The sequence below is a fragment of the Syngnathoides biaculeatus genome, chromosome 2 (assembly GCF_019802595.1).
Source record: "Syngnathoides biaculeatus isolate LvHL_M chromosome 2, ASM1980259v1, whole genome shotgun sequence".
In the NCBI taxonomy this organism is placed as follows: domain Eukaryota; kingdom Metazoa; phylum Chordata; class Actinopteri; order Syngnathiformes; family Syngnathidae; genus Syngnathoides; species Syngnathoides biaculeatus.
Window position 1 is genome coordinate 18,582,454 of NC_084641.1, and position 20,708 is coordinate 18,603,161.

At 43.1% G+C, this 20,708-nt stretch overlaps 1 long non-coding RNA gene across 1 annotated transcript; it reads right to left on the bottom strand.

Annotated features, from left to right (window-relative positions):
• Positions 1–11,827: 11,827 nt before the first annotated feature.
• LOC133513110 (uncharacterized) lies at positions 11,828–14,905 on the bottom strand. Its single transcript, XR_009798395.1, has 3 exons — positions 14,767–14,905; positions 11,997–12,157; positions 11,828–11,895 (listed from the first exon to the last, which is right to left on the bottom strand). It is a non-coding gene; the product is annotated as an uncharacterized LOC133513110 (long non-coding RNA).
• Between the last annotated feature and the right edge of the window lie 5,803 nt (positions 14,906–20,708).

The following is a 20,708-nucleotide window of genomic DNA, read 5'->3' on the forward strand; positions in this document are numbered from 1 at the left end:
GTTGGCTGGGGTGGCTCATTTTCGCCACCGAGGTGACTTATCACAGTGCCACTTTATGGTGTTGTCGACGCTCGCGGCTGACTGCGCCATAAACAATTGTTTATCGCTGCCGCAGATGACGGCGGAAGCTATGAACAACCCTGTCGGCAATGGCGCACTCAGTCGCGTGCGATGACAACACCGTGAAGCGGCCCGGCTCGGCACCGTGATAAGCCACCTCGGCACCAAAGATGAGCCACCCCAGCCGAAGCAGTGACCAGCGGACCCGGTGAAGGCTGCCATGTCATGCCTCGCGAACGAGCACGGCTTCCACCAGGCTGGCTCGTACACACTGCCGCGGCAGCGACAGACTCCTAGAGAGTATGTATGAGCCAGCCTGGCTGAAGCCGTGCTCGTCCAAGAGGAACAATGCGGCAGTCTTCGCTGGCGAGCCATCACGCCAGCCTTCGCAGGCGAGCCGACACGGCAGCCTTCGCGGGCAAGCCCGACACGCACATCGACCCATTTAGCACCCCTGTCATACATACTGGGATCTTGTGTTACACGAGAGACGGATTACGTGGTCCGACCCAAAATTATTTTTTTTAGTAGCTGTATACACACCTGTCTGTCATTTGGAACGGACAAAGGTCTCATCCTTTGCACCCGTGGAATCCATTTTTCACGACAAACCGGGTCTCTTGCAAATTATGAAGGATAAATCTATCCTTCCAAGTGTTCAAGCAATGTCCAGCAATGCGACGAGCCGGCATTTTGGCTAACACAAAGGAACAACAAGCTACCTTCCAGGAGATAAATCTAATAGAAACCAACGAATCCACTTGACAGCGGTCCTGCCATGTACGGCACTTCCTGCTTCTTCTCGAAAACAAATCCCTCAAGAGGATTTTTATGGCGGGAGTTACAAAAAGCTGTATATGTCCAAATCATGTTTTGTGATGAAAAAACGCATGGGTCCATGTCGGCTGCTGTTTTTTCATTAATAACATTCTAAAAATCATCCATTTCATGGCAGTGACCCTTTAAGTTGGAGTTTTTGTCACTGGCATTTGCCATTTCGTTCCCCTGAGTTAGTGAGTTGCATTCACTGACAGTAGGAATCTCCACCACGCAGAATAGTGTAGTGTTGAGCTATACTCGTTACAGCGTTTCTGTGCCACCACAGTTTAGTCCTGTCTTAGTTTATGTTTCATGGTCATCGTCAAGTCCTAGTTCATGTTTCCTTGTTTGTCTCCTAGTCATCAGACCTCGCTGCATGTATTTTGGATCCTGCCTATCCTAGCGTTTCTGTACCTCCGCCTTCTCAGACATGATCGGACTAAGAAACACTAATACGGCACACCACAATGATTTACATTTTTGTAGTAATTCAACTCTGGTGGACGTCTGGCTGCGCTTTACGGAGTAAGAAACTGGGGGTTTCTTTTTCATTTTTCTTCTTCTAGCAGGACTGACTGAATGCTAACAAGTGGAGGGTTTTAAAGAAGAGCAATTCACGACTGAAAACATCCCCACAGAGCATCTCATCGATAAATGACAAGCTTGAGTAGACGACTATCATTCCCTCAGCTCAAAATGAACCCTCGCCCGTGTCCATCCATCCGCTCGCAGACACACCATTCGCAGAAACGTCTCTAAAGTGACATTACTCTCGAGATTGAAACCACTATTTCATTGAGCGGAAAATTGCTATTGAATTTGGAGCCTCATAATTGGGAGCTGTGTTGTCGGGGAAAAAAAGGTAGAGTTATGTCGGACTGTCACGCTCGAGCCAATGACATTCTGGGGCTGAGTGGCACAAATGGCACGAGCATTGTTGGACGGGACATTGCTCTCCTTTGTGCACACAGCCGGCAAACGAGCAGGAATACAATCTGGAGAGGGACGCCATTCACTTTGATTGGATGGACTGCTATGAATAGAATAAAAGTAAATACGTTTGAAGAAAAGATACAAGCGCAGGGACGCAGGCTTACATTTGATGTCTTTATGGAGGGAGAGACCAATGTATTCATCTTCCAGCACGCACTGAAAAGTCATTGAATGGATTTTCAAAGGAATGGAAGACCTCAAAAAGCTTTTTCTGTTTTGTGATATAACACTGATTCATTCATTTTCCATACAGGTTATCCTGAGTAGGGTCTCGGGCATGCTGGAGCCTATCCCACCTTGATGTAACGTTTGCTGAAATCTGTGATTTGTCGACCAAACTGTAGTCAGCATAAATAAAGTATTTATGTACCATTTGTGAACTTTAGACATTTTAATATCCATTGCGATTTGCTGCATCTGCATCTGAGTTCTTACTTTGACATTAAAAAATAAAATCCCTGAATGTTAAAAGAAGCTCAAGTTGAGTGTTCACTGATCGTGTGGTACTCAGTTTCAACTACCGGTAAGTGTTAGGGTTAGACGGGCAGTGCCCCACCGGAACATTTTCAAAGTTTAGTTAAGTTAGTAGGCTAAAAACACTTAGAAGACGGGTCAAAATGGTATCTCTTGGAATTGGATTCTTTGGTTAAACAATTTAACTGACTTTAAAAACAAAACCCAAAAGAATCTTTTTTCACACATAAGTCACACATATTACCGTAATTTCCGGTTTACAAGCCGCGACTTTTTTCACACACTTTCAACCCTGCGGTTTATGCGGTGAAGCAGCGCTAGCGTTAGCACGGCCTTAGCGTTAGCACACCTGGTTATAAACCTCTGTACACAAAGTTTAACGCTGGCGCCGTGCTAAAGCTAGCGTTGCATTAACGCTAGTATCTCCTTAACGCTAGAGGGGCGCTAGCATTAAACCGTTTCTGTGTACCGAGGGTCATAACCATGTGCGCTCTGAAGACCGGGAATTACGGTACACATTGTGTGATGCCCCTTCCGGTTTGCAAGTCCAAGTCAACTAAACAAAATTAAACAGCAGCGAGTATATTTATACTAAGGTAACAGTTTGAAAGTTGAAAAAAAAAAAATACAATGCCAATGCTAATTTCCGTTAGCCTGAATACGGGGTTTTCCACATTGTATTCAGATAGGAACCTACAGTACGTCAGCCTCGTTATCATGGCAGTGCATTGTGATCCCGTGATCCATTCAGGACAAACAGCTTGAAGGAAGAACTCTGTCATTTTGGTGGAACTGTTAGCTATCTGTCAAGCTAAACACTCTACATTTAGGGAGGGAAGAATACAAAAAAGAGAGACAACAAAGATGACCAGTTTTACTCAAAACAAAAAGTAAGTGGAAAACAACACGAGCAAAAATCCTGTTAGGACTACAAGCATCAAACAATTCCGTAATAGTAAACAGGATTTTGGTGGGAAAATGACACTGCAGGGATCCGAAATCTCCACAAAGAAGCTGCATATTTTTTTAAATTGCAGGTTATTATAAGTACTGACGAACCTAAAACAACCGAATAACCGTATGTATGTCAGGGGATTCATTCATTCCCTTCATTTGACCACCACTCAAAACCTCCAAGCCCACTACTGAGGGCCACAAGAAAGAAAAGCACGCATTTGCTATAGATCAACATTAATGTACACAGGAGGCTGGCATAATGCATTTTTTTGTACATAGGTATGTATCAGCAAGTGTATATTATTGTATTAGAGTATCTGAGAGGGATCAAACAGCAATGTGATGCGCAGCCACACGTGGCTGATTTACAGGCGGCCTGATAAAGTGCTGCGGCACCTTGAAGGAGACATGGCGCCTCGTTGCTCTCACACCATCAATTACTGGCTCGGCATGTGCTAACCTCTCACACCTAGCAGCCCGCCGCTGCCAGTAGCCGCCATCCTGGCACCGAGTTAACAGTTGTGCTGTGGAGGCGCTTGAATGGGTGGGTGTCCTCGTGCCCATGATTTGCTCATTTTACAGGATCGTCATCATTTCATGTAAGGGCTCCCTCAATCGCAGCCCACAAATGTGGTCAGCTTTGCCTCTTTTTGGAGGACAGAGAGATACTAACCCCTGCGGCTCCCCTTTTTGCGAAATTCTTTGAACAGCACGTTTCTGTCCTCAAGCGTAATTCAATAGGGAAGCACAAAAGAGCGACGTTTCTAAATAAAATGTAAATATAGGTGGTTTTACTTATGTGATCAGCTATCATTCCACTGTTGGGGACCTTCAAATGTGTTTGTGTAAATGTATTTAGTGTGAAATATGGTCTGAAAACATCATTGTTCACTGCTGATCTTTCAGAAATAAAATAATTCTACATATTGCATTTTTTGTGATATTAAATATAAAATATTTTAGCATGTTATTGTTTCTCTTTTCCTGGTTTTATGTGTAGATTCATCTTATTTTTTGTCCTTTAAGTATTTTTTTGTCATTATTTTTTTACCTCTCTGAAACATTATGGATTTGCCTTGTGTTTGAAGGGCACTATACAAAGAAATGTCCTTTTCTTGCTCAGTGCGCAGCAGTAGTCATTCTACGACAATATGGAGCTACTAAGGATCGTGATGTAATACAAGCAGGAAATTTCCCCAAGCTTCTGACTGTCTCCTTTAACAAAGGCTGTGACGCTTTTGTACACCACATTGCGTGGATCCACCTATGTAAAGCCCAAGGATGTGGGCCACCATTGTTGTTTTGAATGGAGAAATACTGTACTGCCTGCACTGGATACTTAACACGCACGCGCTCCAATCATTGTTTCCAAAAATTCACATTTTAAGACCCATTTTCAAAGAAAGTCACCAAAACTCTCACTGTCGCTGTTTAAATCTTTCATTGAATACAAAGGAAGGATTCGGAAGAGGAGAATCTGGAAAAAAGGGAACATTTATACACGCGGCACGGTGAAGACTGATTAGAGCATCTGCCTCACAATTCTGAGGACCAAGATTCATATTCCGGCCTCGTCGGTGTGGAGTTGGCATGTTCTCCCTGCAGCTGTGTGGGTGTTCTCCTGGTGCTCCAGTTTCATCCCAAATCGCAAAAACACCCATTGTAGGTTAATTGAAGACTTTAAATTGTAGGGGTGAATGTGAGTCCGAATGGTTGCCTGTCTCCATCTGCCCCACAATTGGCTGGCAACCAGTCCAGGGAGTACCCTGCCTCCTACCTGAAGACAGCTGGGATAGGCACCAGCACTCCAGCGACCCTTGTGAGGATAAGCGGCTCAAAAACAGGATGAATGGATTAAATGTTTATACAATGCAGACCAAAAATAAGATTGTTAAAATGATGCCAACAAAAAAAATTTCTTAGTTAAACCAAATTCATTGCAATTTGTGTGTGTGTGGGGGGGGGGTGTATGGGCTGTAATGTGTGGCAGCTTTAATTTAATTTGAATCATTTTTATTTGAATTTCTCCACTGAAATAATTGCATTAAAAATAAACTTGAAAATTGCATTAAAAAAAACATGATTTGTTTAATTTGAAACACTGCATTTAAAAGCCAACTGTGAATAGTATAATATGAAATTCAGTGTATTGGTTTCGAACTGAAGTCCAGTAAATTATATGTGAAAACCTTTGGTGTCCAGAGACCATATAAAAGTTACAAGAACAGTTATACTCCACTCACAAACTTTTACCACGTTAAACTTATTGCAAAGGACTTTTTTTAAACACGCTATGAATGTATTTGACCCTAGAGAACCCATGGGGTCACAATTTTAAATGAGGATTTGGATGTCTTGGGTTGTCTAGGGTTAGACAGAAAAAAGAATTACATGCATAAAATACTGTGCAGTATGTGGAAAAATGTACATATTAAGTGTCTTTGTGTTATGTCTGTGCCTTTAAGGGGTAGTACGTGGTGGAGTTTGGTTGTGGATTTCATTCCACAAGAATGTGTTTGCTTGTGTGTGTGTGTGTGTGTGTGTGTGTGTGTGTGTGTGTGTGTCTATTGGTGCGAGCTGTGGCCAACGGTAGCTCATGTGAGTGTGCCCATTTAGTTTGTTTTAACATCAGCAACCATACATCATATTTCCCACTTTCAAGGACATGACAGGAAGTGATTGTATGTCTTCCTTAAAAAGTATTTCTATAAATTGATTGATTTTGCGATTTTTTTTTTTTAACCAATGTTAGGCATCTTTAAGTAGGCTGGAATGCGTTTAACAATTTTAATGTATTGTTAACTTGAGTTTTATCAAGGAGATTGGGCAAGGTTTGAGAAATTGACAGCGAATACATGGGGCTGCAATTCAAGAGAAGTGGAAAAAACTGTGAAGGGATGTTAAAAGATAGATGTTGTAGATTGAGTGCACTTAATATTTTACGGCAGCTTTTTCCATAAGAGCCTCTTGTTGGAAAGCTACTTTACGAAAAGATAAAAACAGCTTTTAAAAACACTTTTTTTCCTCAAGCGAGGAAAAAAAGTGTGCCGCGGTCAAGAGTCAGAAAATGGCTTTGGCAAGTTGTCTGGCATTTCAAAAGGGACTGATGGCCACCCCCTTGACCCACCCACCCCCCACCCCCCTGGCCTCACTTTCCCCTTGTGTTATCTGGCTCAAAGCAGTGCCATCCCTCCATTGTAATAATGCTGCTTCCAGCAGCCCTTGGAATGACCTTTCTTTAATTAACTGCATCTTGATGAGCGGATCTACATAGAATGTGAAGGTTAATTAATGAAGTATCACTGCTTAGTCCTAAAACCATCACCGAGCAGTTGACAGCCAGCCCACCATTCTCAAATTTTCCCCCCCTGCCCCCATCTCATTAGCGACACAAGGCTAACGGACGGCTCTGTTCTGGCCACCAGATTTCAATAAATTGTCTCAAAGACGGACACTCTGAGATCCCTCAGATGAGTACACTGCCACATACAGTATTCTGACCCTCCACTTTTAATAATGTATGAGGAAAAAAAAAACACGTTTTCCAAACAGCGAATCAAGTAGCCATAAATAATTCAAATGAAAGTAAAATAATATTTCAGTAAGGAAGCATGTAATCTCTTCTATGCCAAGAAATACTGTACATGATGGATGATTCCTGTACTCTTGTACTTTCCTTTTCATCCCGATAAGATTTTGGTTTCCGTGTGATTTTGTTTCAGTCTTGCTTGTCTTTGCAGAGCCGCAAAAGGACACTTATTTCTAAAGGTTAAGTCCAGTACACACACAGCTGATTGATAGCAGTCCTTCCGACCAAAGTCACTGAAGGCCTGATTGTCATTTCTTTAAAAATTATACTAACATCTTATCCTGTTGCATGAGACATGTTAAGAGTGATATTTTTCTCCTTGTTCTGCTTGGAAAAGAGTTGGGTTTTCAGCCCGATCCATCTTTCTTGGATGGCATCAGTCTAGCAAGATACTCCTAGGGACAAAGTGATTCAACTTAGGGGGCATGTGGCTCAGGTCTAAGGAACATAACCAACGCATGAGGGACTACTGTAGCTGTGCCTGTACTACAGCCAATGTGGAAATCTGTTATTCGATTGTCAAAGTATTACTCATTGGCTGGTTTTCTTTCATTTACCTGGATGATATTCTAATCATTTCAAGAGAACTAAAAAATCAGAAGTTACATGTTCACTTGCAGAGAACCTGAAAAATTGGTTGCATGCCAAACCTGAAGAATGTGAATTTTCTGAGGCAGAAGAGGGGTACCGGCTTGCCAAGCAGAATGCAGCTTTGGTGTTTGCTGAAGCAAAAACTCGGGCATGCGGGGAGTTTGGTGAGGCCAAGGAAAAAGGTCCATCATCCGGAAGCAGTGCACCCTGAAGACTGTGGGGATGGGGTGTTGCTGACCTCAACTCGAGATGTTTTGAGTCAGTGGGGGGAATATCTCCTCTATTCTACCCACACACCTCCCCAAGCAGAACCTGAGTTGGGGTTCTCTGAGGCAGGCTCTCCTTTCTCTGGGGTTGAGGTAATCAAAAATGGTATTAAAAAAAAAAAAAAAAAGAAAAAAAATCCTCAGTGACAAGGACCCAAGGGTGGATGAGATTTTCCCAGAGTTTCTAAAGCCTCTGGATATGTGGGGCTGTACTGGGTGGCACGCCTCTGTGACCAGTGTGGTTTTGGTCCTGGCCATGGAACAGTGGACCAGCTCTACACCCTTGCCAGGGTCCTCAAGGGTGCATGGGAATTCACTCAACCAGTTTCCAAGTGTTTTTGCGGACTTTGAGACGGAGACCATGTCCTTTGGGGAGTTATGTGTGGGGTGGGGTGGGAGTATTGGGTACTAAACCCCCTAATAATCCCTGTTTGACCCCTGTAAGACCAGTGTCAGAGTTTGGTCCTCATTGCCGGCAGTAAGTCTGATTCATTTCCGGTGAGCGTTGGACTACTGCCTTTTATAACTGATTCTGTTTTATAACTTTTACGGACAGAATTTATATGATTATCCGAGGAATAGAGGGGGTCTGGTTTGGTGTCCTCAGTATTGCATCCCTCTTTTTTGCAGTTGATGTGGTTCTGTTGGCTCCATCAAGCTGTGTTCTCCAACTCACTGGAGCGTTTCAGAGCTGAGAGTGAACCGGGTGGGATGATAATCAGCACCTTCAAATATGAGACCATGATCGTCAGTCAGAAAATCATGGCCTGCCCTCTCTCGGTCAGTGATGAGATCTTACCCTAATTGGAGGAGTTCAGATATCTTGGGGTCTTGCTCACGAGTAAAGGAAGAATGGAATGGGAGCTCGACAGGCAAATGCGTGCAGCGTCTGCAGTGATGCGGACTTTGTATCAGTTCATTGTAGTAGAAAAGGAGGTAAGCCGACAGTTAAACCTCTCAATTTACCAGTTGATCTACAGTCTTACCCCTCACCTATGGTCACAACCTGTGGGTCATGAACAACATCCCCCATACAAACGGCCAAATTGAGTTTTCTCCGCAGACTGTCCGGAGTCTCCCTTAGAAATAGGGTGAGAAGTTCGGTCATCCGGGATGACCTCAGAATAAAGCCGCCACTTCTCCACATTGAAAGGAAAGACACGAGGGTGCTGCGGCATCTGGTTCAGATCCCTCCCAGACGCATCAATGGTGAGGAGTTCTGGGCATGTCCCACTGAGAGGAAACCCTCGGAACAGCTCAGGGCATGCTGAGAAAGAGACTATATCTCTCGGCTGGCTGGGGAATGCCTCGGGTTGCCCCCATAAGAGCTAGATGAAGTGGCTGCGGAGAGGGTTAGGTCCGGGCGTCCCTTTTAAAGCTATTGCCCCTGTGACCCGACCTTGGATTAATGGTAGAACATGGATGGATGAATGAATGAATGAATGGATGGATGGATGGAAACAAATTGAGTGTTTTCTTGACACTATATTTTGGATCATTATCCTGCTGAAATGTCCACCCTCTTTTCATTTTCATCATCCTCACAGATGGTAGCAAATTTACGTCAAGAATTTCTCAATATCATTTTGGGAAGTATATTTAGTGAGAAAAATGATGACGTGCTAAATAGTTATTTCAGGGGCTGTGTGTGTATATGTGTGCATGTGCGCCTGTGTGTTTCCAATATCTGAACAAGACGTCACTGATTAGCATTTAGCAATGACAAAAAAAATGTCTGACTGTAAGCCAACAAAGACTACTACCATCTATCACTGCTGTCTCTGTGTTTAGAGAATAAAATATTATTGAAAATGGTCAAATTTTGTCTTTCCTTGTGAATCGTTGAGGTTTTTGAGCTCCATCCCTAATTGCCGTTGCTTTTAGCTCACGCCATCGCGTCGTCACAACTGGGGTGCTGACTGTCAGGTGAACGCTTCTTCTCTCTTGAAGCGTCAACGTGATTTCCCGCTCTCTGAGCACAGCAAGTGTGTGACATGTCGCTAAGAGCTGGCTCCGCACGCTGTCACCGGAGACGACTCGTTACTATTTTGGAGAGTTTGAAACAAAATAGCTGCTGCAGCATTTCACCGTTTTCTGTCTCAAATCCTTGACGGGAGAGGATTTATAGTGGAGTGAAGTGAGTGGGGGTAGAGTGCTGACAGGGACCCTCCCTTTATTTTTTCTTCCCTGATTTCTCTACTTTTTTTTCTTGGACTGTTCAGAGAGTAAGAGATTTAAATGGCCACTCATGAATTCACAGGTGTAAGGTCTGTCATCATTATCTCCACACACCTTTCTCCAACTACAGTGGAACCTGTGTTCGAACGTCTCGGGGGTCGAACAAATCGGACTACGACCAGAAAGTTAACGTACAAAAAGCATGCGTACGACACCACAGTGGTAGGCTGCATGACGGGAGGTGATGAGTCCAATTACTGGGATGAGGTGCCACAGTTGACCGTGTGATGCAGAGACAATGAGAAGTTGCTGAACACATCCAAAACGAAGGAGCTCATCATTGACTTCAGAAAAAACAAAACAGACATTCAGCCCATTTTCACCAGTAGAACCCGTGATCAGTGACATCTGCTTCCTGGAAGTCCACACCGAGGAGAAGATGGAATAAGGTCGCCGCACAGGTGGCTAAGAAGGCATAAAAAATATTCCACTTTCAGAGAATCCTCTGGGAGAAGAACATCAGCCAGAGACTGTGTATCTTTTTAACGGTCCACCTTGTAAAGCATCCTCACTAAATGCCTGTGCAGGAAAGAACTCCAGAGGGTCACCAAAACGGCTGAGAAGGTCAATGGGAGCCCTCTGCCAAGATTAGAGGACCTTCACAGTTCTTACTGCCTCAGGAGAGCATGTGCTATCCTACCACCCGGGCCACTCCCTGTTTGTGCTAGTGCTATTGGGCAGAAAGTACAGAACCATTTAAAACCAGTACAAGTAGGCCAAAAAAAACAGCTCATTCCAGCTGCTGTCAGAGTCCAAAGAATCACTCTCGATCTTATTTTTTTATTTAATTTATTTTTTGCACTTGTTGCAATGGCAATACGTCTATGAATCTAAATGGTTTAGGTCCTGAATACCTGAAATAAATGCTAATGGTATACAAAGCCAGTACGGGTCTGAGGTCAACTGACTCTGGTCAAATAGTGGAACGCAGAGTCCAAAGCAAACATGGTGAAGTAGCACTTACAGTAGCTAAGATGCTGCACACAAATCGAATAAGTTGCCAATAGAGGTGACGAGTGTGAATGTTTTTAAATCCAGGTTAAAAAGTATTATTTTTCCTCATGCTTTATAGAATATTTCCATTTTTAAATATTTCTTGCACTCAACGCTGATTAAATTCTACTTTTATCATAAGTACCATTTTCATTTCTTTCGGTTTTAAATGTTTTAATTTTTTAAGATTTTAATCATGTTAAGTACTTTTTTTTACCTTGTGTATGAAGTGCGCTATAAAGATTGATTTGCTTTGCTTAGCTTTAATTTTGGCTGATGTAAAATTAATACATGCTTATTTGTGTTATATTCATAAGTTACAGTGATAAATAGAAATGTGGGTCAGAAGTTTATTTTGAAAAGAATTGCATAGCATTTAGCATGCTATTATACAGCTACTGCCCTGAATTTGACATTTATATTTAGATGAGATGATATTAAATTAGATCAGATTGTGGGTAGACATTTTTATTTTCACCAAATAATCTGTTTGAAGTGGTCCCATGCAACCGAGCAGCTGGTAAAACGTTGGCCTCACAGTTCTGAGGTACCGGGTTCGATCCCGGACCCGCCTGTGTGGAGTTTGCATGTTCTCCCTGTGCCTGCGTGAGTTTTCTCCGGGCACTCTAGTTTCCTCCCACATCCAGAAAAAAAGGAAAAAATTTATTGGACACTCTAAATTGCCCCTAAATTGTGAGTGCGGCTGTTTGTCTCAATGTGCCCTTCGATTGGCTGGCAACCAGTTCAGGGTGTACAACGCCTCGTGCCTGTTGACAGCTGGGATAGGTTCCAGCACTCCATGCGACCCTTGTGAGGATAAGCGGCAAAAGAAAATGGATGGATTACCTCTTATTTGGTCGGCTGGTGACGCAGACAGCTGAAATCTAAAAATGGTCACTTCCCTGAGCAGTGGTTCTAATGAAAGCAGAAATCATCATTAGTTATTAAGAAAAAAGCAACTCGAGATGAGAAATGTTGCTGCTTATTAGTCTGTTGTCCCCATTTTGCTGACCCACCGCTTCCAAAATGTCAGCGACAAAAAGTAGAGCGGTGGCTTGCAAAGGAGACGCAAACCCACTCGCGTTGATAAACTGATGTACGACGCCCTCTGTTGGCTCAACACCAAAACACTCAGCTTTGAAGTTCTCCATGCATCAAAAGCTTTTGAATGGATAAACTGAAAAAAAAAATGCCGATTAAATGTGTACAACCGCAAATACATAAAAGTAGAATGTTGATTGTTTCATGATTTAATGCTTTGATGGATTTTATTCTTGTCTTTGAGGACACATTTAGCCCTTCAGTGTGCTGTAGCCATATCATCTGCATCACTTCACACATACAAAAAGCATAGGGTGTGGGCTTGTGTGTCTTTTGTGCACCGCGTGGGTGTGCTTTGCTCGTTTTTTTTTTTTTTTTTTAAGTCGGAAGCAGGATAAAGTGGGCGGAGGCATCTGGGGTGTGTGGCAACCGACACTGCGATGGTGACTAGATGTCCTGAAATTGCTGGGTTTTTGTTTTCTACTGGTGTTACGGCCGAGAAAAAGACCAAAACTCGACTTTCAAATGGAACAATTGCGATATGTTCAATTAACTTTATCAAAATACACCATCAGTGAAGTCGTGTTTATGTTGTCTACGAGTGTCTGCCCAACAGCCAAAATACACTTCCACCCATCCATTATCTGAGCTGCTTCTCCTCACAAGGGTCGCAGGAGTGCTGGAGCATATCACAGCAATCTTTGGGTAGGAGGCGGCACACAACCTGACCTGGTTTCAAGCCAATCGCAGGGCACATAGAAACAAACCATCCGCACTCACTCACATTCACAATTATGGGCAATTTAGAGTCCGCATTCAACCAACAATGCATGTTTTTGGGATGTGGGGGAAACCGGAGAGCCTGAGAAAGTCCACACAACCGCAGGTAGAACATGCAAACTCCACGCAGGCAGGGCCGAGATTTAAACCCCAGTCCGCTCAAAACAGTCGCTCACTGTTTCGCCCAAAATCAACTTAAAAAATGCAAAAACACCTTCTGGAATACACATGAAAGCGAAACTTTGGACCGATATATATAAAGTACATAAATATGCTACTTTAGCGATCAAGGAAAATTATTTCCAGTAGAATAAAGTGGAGGTTACCCTAATTTAAATCAAGTCACAGTTCTGAGGTTCAAATCCCGTCCTCCCTGTGCGGAGTTTAAATGTTCTCCCCGTGCCTTCGTGGGTTTTCCCTGGACACTCCAGTTTCCTCCCACATCCCAAAAACATGCAACATTAATTGGACACTCTAAATTGCCCCTCGATGTGATAAGTATGAGTGTCTGTCTCTATGTGCCCTGGGCTGGCAACCAGTTCAGGGTGTACCCCGCCTCCTGCCCGATGACAGCTGGGATTGGCTCTGCACTCCCATGACTCTTGGGAGGCTAAGTGGCTCAGAAAATGGATGGATGGATAAATGTTTACGTCTGTGTTATCATTTCTCAGTGTTTGTTCTCGTGTAGCTATTTTTAAGTGCAATGTGCTCTCCGCATGTGGGTTGTTTTGTGTGTCTCGTCTGTGTATACAAGGAAATGTCACGCGTGGCACGGAAAATATACAGTACATGAAAAACAATTGGCATTAGGCATTAACTTTGAATTTGAGACTTGAAACTTTAGTGCAATATATCCAAATTGTGCTTAATATAACCCAGTACAGCGGAGGGACTGAGTCTGACAACAAATATGGAATTCCTGCAATGTGATGCACCACTAAAAGTGATAATAGATTACACAGTATTAATAGTTAAACATACCACATACTATAATCCCGTAAAACTTTAAGAGCATTTCAAATGCTTATATTACTGTACCCTTAAAAAGGAAAAAAGCTTACAGTTAATTAGTCGGACACACGGTGCATGATACCTGTAAGTCCATATCAAATATTCTGACGATGATGATGTGGGTAATGATGAATTACTGTAGTAAAACAATCAACATGACGACACAGCAAAAAATAAGTAAAATACCAGAGGTGTCAAACTCGAGGCCCAGGGGCCACAGCCGCCCTGCTACATCATTTCTTGTAATCATCTGCATCAACCCTCAGGATTCTTGCTAAAATTTGTACCAAAATTTGAAAACATACTGTATGCAATGAATAAATGCATTGAGATGTTGGAAGTATTTGATGAGACCAACCCCTTTTTTGCAGAAATTATGAAAAGAGGTGAACACTGTTGTCCTTGACTTCCGGCCTTACAACTACTTATCCATCAAGTGGTTGTTTACATATAGTATTACGATGATCATACAATGAAACATTTATATGCTTTCAAAGTCATGCCGGCCTTCTAAGGAAAACCGTACCAACAACGTGGCCCATGACAAAAATGATTTTGACAACGCTGCTATATCATAGCAATTCCAGGACACTGTGAAAATGTGCCCCCCAGTGACTGTGAGAAGCATACAGATGATATAATGGTAATGTGATAGGACCACAAGGCATTAAACTAAATAAAATAAGGAACATCAGATGCGCTAGCCACTGGCGGACCCATACCGTCAATCATTTCACTTCATGTAATACTGTATATGATATTAAAATAGAGCAAAATAAATACATTGGAAGAAAAATATATATATTTGGAGAGCCTAAACCTACCTAAACAGAACCACCCGCACCATCTTTGCACTCACGCATTTGTGTTGCTTCCTTTAAATCATAATCATCTTAAATGCGCTTCCCCTGAATGACATGAAATAATAATGAGCAAAGTGTCTCAAAATCCAACCTGCAGCAGCGGCCCCTTAGGTGACAAATCTCGATTAATATTTGATGCCTAAATAGGACCAGCGTGATTGGGAGTGTGGGCCCAAAAAGAAACTCGGAGAGTGGTGGGTGTTGTTGGGGTGCCCTCAGGTGGAGGCCAGGTATTCTGTAATTGCTGTTGACATGCTCCACGTCATTGTGCAATTATAGCATGTGTCGCTCCAGTGTGGCAGCAGGCTATGATGCCTGATGATGACAGCCCAGAGCCATTAAGCAAGTGCAAGCAGCTGGCACACCTCGACAGGGAGAAAATCATCCGCGCACACACACACGCGCCATCATTGTCATGCCCCCTGTTTGATGGGCAAGCCAAAATTTGTTGTTATGACAATTCATTTTTAATGATAAACTTCTTCTCCAGCTTGCGGGTGCATGCAAATAACTGAAAGTGGCACCATTAGTGAATTTAGCGGACATTTCCAAGGACAAAAACTGATTTGGAATCGCTGCCGTCCTGTGCATTGGACTACCTTTCGATACCTCCATTCAGCGATCATTCAAACAATTAAAATGAAACTTTTTATACTTCTATGACAGTTAAGAATTGTTTTTAAATGTGTGGTTTAGATCTGCCAATGTCAGTCATCTTTACAATAGGCCCTCGACGTTGAAGTGTAGTCATTTTACTAATTGCATGTTTTAATATGAAAAGTGGTTAACATGGATTTACACTTGAAAGTATACAGTACGGTATAATTACAATAAAATAATTAGATCAATTTAAATATGAATATTGGCAATCACTGGAAAAGGACTTATGGTAAAGCCTTTCATTTTGACATTTCTTTTTCACTGCTTTTTCAGCCACATGTTTTTTTTCTATGAGAAAAAAATATATAGCTAAACAGTTAAAATAAGGCGGCACGGTGGCGCAGCTGGAAAGCATTAGCCTCACAGTTCTGAGGACCCGGGTTCAATCCTAACCCTCCCTGTGTGGAGTTTGCATGTTCTCCCCATGCCTGCATGGGTTTTCTCCTGGCTTTCCGGTTTCCTCCCACATCCCAAAAACATGCAACATTAATTGGACACTTTAAATTGCCCCTAGGTGTGATTGTGAGTGCAGGTGTTTGTCTCTATGTGCCTTGTGATTGGCTGGCAACCAGTTCAGGGTGTACCCCGCCTCCTGCCCGTTGACGGCTGAGATAAGCTCCAGCACTCCCCACGACTCTTGTGAGGATAAGCGGCTAAGAAAATGGATGGACTGAAGTTAAAACAATCAGTCTTGCTACTTCTCGGCATTTTAAAACAAACACATATATTTTGTAATATGGGAGGAAGCACTCAGGGGGGAAAAAACAAACAAGCCCTGGAAAAACAGATAAAGTCTTCACAAAATGGCTGGCTCTGAGATTTGAACCCCAAAACTAGTGCCTAACCACTACACCAGGATGCCATTTTTTAAGTTATTTAAGAATAACAAAGGCCTAATGAAACGATCACAGCTTTGCTCTCCAATATTGACATGTCTTGGATGCCTCCTAATGAGCTCGTCTACGGGCCGTTTGTATGTCACATGTAAATCTGCTCTTGATGCACATTCAAGCACAGCAGAATTATGTGCATGTGATTTGCACGCTGTTCACTCACACTCATCGAATTATCTATCCGCTTAGCCGCCATCCGCGTCTTCCCCCTTTTACACTGTGTCATCAGATTTTTGGGTCGCGAAACTATCAGAGCTGTGATTGACAAGATTTGTGTTGGCTTGCGTGTATCCATGGAGATACAATATGTGTCAAGCCAGAATTGTTGAAAGGCTCTGCTCCAGTCTCCAAGTACCATTCGTGTGTGCGTTTGTGTGCGGACGCTTTTCCGGTTTGTCTCCAGGATTTTGCAGTTTCAGCAGAGTGGGAATCAGGCCAAAGTCTTGAGCCTCCCAGTAGCAATGAGCCAGTTAAGGACCTGCCAGTGAAAATGGCGCCGTGCGTCAGTCACATTCCTTGCTCATTCACAGCAGCGGTGCATTAAGAGGCTTTTCTCATTCACTCTCCCAAACTAAATTGCCCTCACTTGAAAGATGGAAGCGTGTACATGATGGTGTAAGTGTTTTGCAAGAGAAGCTACATGTGAAATATGAGCTTGTAGGAGTTAGTTCTCTCAAGCTCCTGGCCCTCCCTGTGTGGAGTTTGCATGATCTCCCCAAGCCTGCATGGGTTTCCTCCGGGCACTCCGCTTTCCCTCCACATCCCAAAAACATGCAATATTAATTGGAGACTCTAAATTGCCCTTAAGTGTGATTGTGAGTGCAACTGTTGTCTGCGATTGGCTGGCAACCAGTTCAGGCTGTACCCCACCTCCTGCCCGTTGACAGCTGGGATAGGGTCCAGAACTCTCGTGACCCGTGTGAGGATAAGCGACTAAGAAAATGGATGGGTAAATGTGACTTCTAAAGACTCTACTTACGCGACCTACAATATTAAGCCCCAGTAATGAGTTTGCTGCATGGGCTTATAAAATCGCAATTAATTACACAGGCCCTTTTTTTATGTAAGGTTTTGACCTTCTTAGCGGTCATAAAAGAAAGTTATCAAACCACTGTCAATGGTAATAAATTTGAATAAGCAGGAATAAACTCTGAACCTTAACATATTGTTCGGGACAAATTTGATCTGTTTTGATGACTTTCCAATGTGGCACATTTGCCTCACAGTTCAGATGTGGTGGGTTCAAATCCAGCTTTTGGCCTTCCAGTGTGGCGTTTGCATGTTCTCCCCACGTTTTCTCTGGGTACTCCGGTTTCCTCCCACATTCCAAAAACATTCATGGTAGCTTCATTGAAGCCTCTAAAATAGTTGAAATTGTCCTTAGGTGTGAAAATGTACAGTATTGGTTGCCAGCTGGGCGCAAGGCACCAACAAACACATTCACACATTTTTGGAATGTGGGGGGAAAAGTACCTGGGGAAAAAAGCCACTCAAGCATGAGGGAGAACATGCAAACTTCATACAGAAAGGCCAGACCAAAGGTTCAACCTCAAAACTGTGTAGAAGACATAGACACTCCGGTTTTCTCCCACATCCCAAAAACATGCAACATTATTTGGATACTCTAAATTGCCCCTTAAAGGAGAAATCCAGTGCTTTGCATGAACAGTGTATCCAAAAGGTCACGTAATATGTACCCTATTTTGACAATGTGATGCTAAATCCTCTCTCATTTAATAGTGTTTTGAGAACATTTTTGTCGACAATTACGAATTTTTCAGGGGCGCTGCCATTTTCGAGAGTCACATGATGTGTGTGGGCGTATGTGACGTGTACTGTGCCATTCCAAACGCTTGATTACATGGGGCACCATTTATGCCCGCCGCTGATTTCTCAGATTTAGCCTCATCTGATGAGGAAATAGCAGTATCGGTTGATCGGGAAAACGGAAGAATACTTTCATACAGATTTGAACCTGTTGCTGTAATTAATGTTGAATATTCGGATGGTTCTTCGGGCGGAATGATCCGGAATCTGACAACTCTGAGGCCTAGGCGCGACATATGTCCGTAAACACAGGCCCCCGGGTTTCTTTGGACGGGAATGACGTGGAGTCTGACGAGCGAGCTCCGGTAGCGGGGCATGAGCCAAGCTTTCAGGCGGAGGAGGCCTTTATCCTTGCTTCGGCGTTCGGGGCTAACGGCCTCCGCCGCCGCTCGCTTCGTTAAGGGCCTCCCCGGACGTTGAAGCTCTGCTCGCGGCCTGCCGCCGGAGCTCGTGGCCCGCCTTCGGTGGCGGCGGAGGGCTTTAGCCTAGCTTCGGCGTCCGGGGCTAACGGCCTCTGCCGCCTGGAACCTCGGCTCACGGCCGCCGCCGGAGCTCACTCGTCAGACTCCGCGTCATTCCCGTCCAAAGAACCATCCGTGGTTGCGTGCCCGGAGCTCCCGGGGCCTTTGTTTACGCACTTGTCGCGCGAAAACCTCCGAGTAGTCAGACTCAGCGTCATCCCGCCCGAAGATTCAACATTAATTACAGCCACAGGTTCAAATCTGTATGGTAGTATTCCTCAGTTTTCCCGATCAACCGATACTGCTATTTCTTCATCAGATGAGGATAAATCCAAGAAATCAGCGCTGGGCATCATGGTGTCCTATGTAATCCAACGTTTGGAACGGCACGGTACACGTCACATACGCCCACGCAGGTCATGTGATTCGTGACAATGGCAGCGCTCCTGAAAATTCATCATTGTCGATAAAAATCTTCTCAAAACACTATTAAATGAGAGCGGATTTAAAATCACATTGTCAAAATAGAGTACATATTACGTGACCTATTGGATACACTATTAATGCAAGTACTGAATTTCCTCTTTAAGTGTGATTGTGAGTGCGACTGTTGTCTGTCTCCATGCGCTTTGCGATTGACTGGCAACTAGTTCAGGGTGTACCCTGCCTCCTGCCCTGTGACACCTGGGAAAGGGTCTAGCTATACCGCGACCCTTGTGAGGATAAGCGGCTAAGAAAATGGATGGATGGATACGATAATGGAGTCCATGGCTCGGCTGAACTCAAGAGTTTGCCGAAGTCAATATTCACCAAACACATTCAGATTTGCCATTGTAAATATTGAACAGGTTTATCAAACTTTTGTGGTTGTTGGCCCTCACAGTTTCTGAGCATATTGGGAAGGGAAAATCACTCATAACACATCATACACAACAGGATAATCCTTGAGAGACATTTGATTATGAGTGTTGGTGTCAAACATGAACTGAACTGAGCTCTCGTGTTGCATACTTGGAATTTCTGTGATGTCAGAAAATAGTCTGAAAGTAGTTTGAACTGTGAAATAGAAAACAATTTTAGATGTAGGTTTCACTGACTTTACAAATTCCTGGACCAAACGTGTTTTTGAAGAGTATTTTTGATATATTTTTTGCTGTATTTTTGACGAGTTTATAATATCTAGGCCGCCCGTTATTGTAGCATGTTTTTCTTCTTTTGTGTCCTGTGCTCAGCTGTTATATAGAATCATTCATCCCAAAATTACAGGGGCTATAAATATTCCTTCCATCGAAATTTTTTTTCTACTGTTTTAGCATAACATTTGTCAAAATTGGTCTGTGACCTGGTGTAAGTTTGACATCTATGTGGTTTGTTGATTGAATGCAAAAGAGAGTAAATGCATTAGGCTTGCAAATTGACCAAATTAGATTTCCATGTATTTCTGTGTTCCTCCCCCCTTCAAGGATTCTACATGTTCAGTCATCTCGGGAAAAAAATGCTGATTGAAAACGCGACTGAGCGACACAGCTTAACTCATTTAATGCCAGCCGTGTTTCTCAAACTGGAACTGGCAGCCATTTTTGACCGTTTTGACTGATTTTTGAAGGCCTACAGATAATTGAGTTCTGTAGTTCGAGGAACATGAGACGTTCCAAAGGAAAGATTTTAACCCTCTAGTTTCATCAAGAAAATAGACATTTTTACCTTGTGAAATTCTTGAATAAACCACAGTTACTCATTCTCTCAAAAATACTCATTTCCAAAGAAAACAGAAAAAGAGCCTTTTTTTTGAAAGGGTGTATTTCAAGCATAACTTTCATTTTGGTGCTTTTTTTTTGTTTGCTTTTGTGATACTTCAACTGTCTAAACAATGCTTCCCTACTATATACCAACAATACAAAAAAAAGGGTACTTTGATAGCAAAATAACAGTTTATTGCAAGAATAACACTGCATCTATTCGTGAACTTTGCATGAACTTTCTATGTGTGTTCACGTTGACCTGTCTAAAAGTTCTTTTCTGTGTGGGAAATTTGCAAGCTATCTCCAGCTGTCAACAGTCACACTTGATGTGGTCCCAGTGCGTGTGCCTACAGGCGTACATCATCCTTTTTTTTTTTTTCCGACAAGGATGACGATGGGACTTTGTCATCTTTTTTTTTTGCTTTAAAAAAGCCCTGTTGTAGAGTTAGC